The sequence below is a fragment of the Acanthisitta chloris genome, unplaced genomic scaffold (assembly GCF_000695815.1).
Source record: "Acanthisitta chloris isolate BGI_N310 unplaced genomic scaffold, ASM69581v1 scaffold25659, whole genome shotgun sequence".
NCBI classification, from domain to species: domain Eukaryota; kingdom Metazoa; phylum Chordata; class Aves; order Passeriformes; family Acanthisittidae; genus Acanthisitta; species Acanthisitta chloris.
Window position 1 is genome coordinate 17,847 of NW_008693531.1, and position 211 is coordinate 18,057.

Sequence of the window (211 nt, forward strand, 5' to 3'; positions counted from 1 at the left end):
GTGCCTACTCTTGAGTGCAGTACTTGCACTCTATCCCCATGGGTGTAAAGTCTGCAGGTTCTGCAATCCTCCCCTGGCTAAATTCACTGCTTTTAAAGGTGTTGGAAAAACTATGGCATTCTTGTTCATTTTTGTAAGACAGATATTTAGCAAACCCATTTTTTCTGAAAGACTGGTCTTGAAGTCAGTAAGCAAACACGATGATCCAGTG

At 41.7% G+C, this 211-nt stretch overlaps 1 protein-coding gene across 1 annotated transcript in view; it reads right to left on the reverse strand.

Moving 5' to 3' along the window:
* The window catches only part of MFSD7 (major facilitator superfamily domain containing 7), a gene marked incomplete at its 5' end in the record, with an annotated part of 14,351 nt that overhangs the window by 4,282 nt on the left and 9,858 nt on the right, over window positions 1–211 (reverse strand). The window lies entirely within an intron of this gene.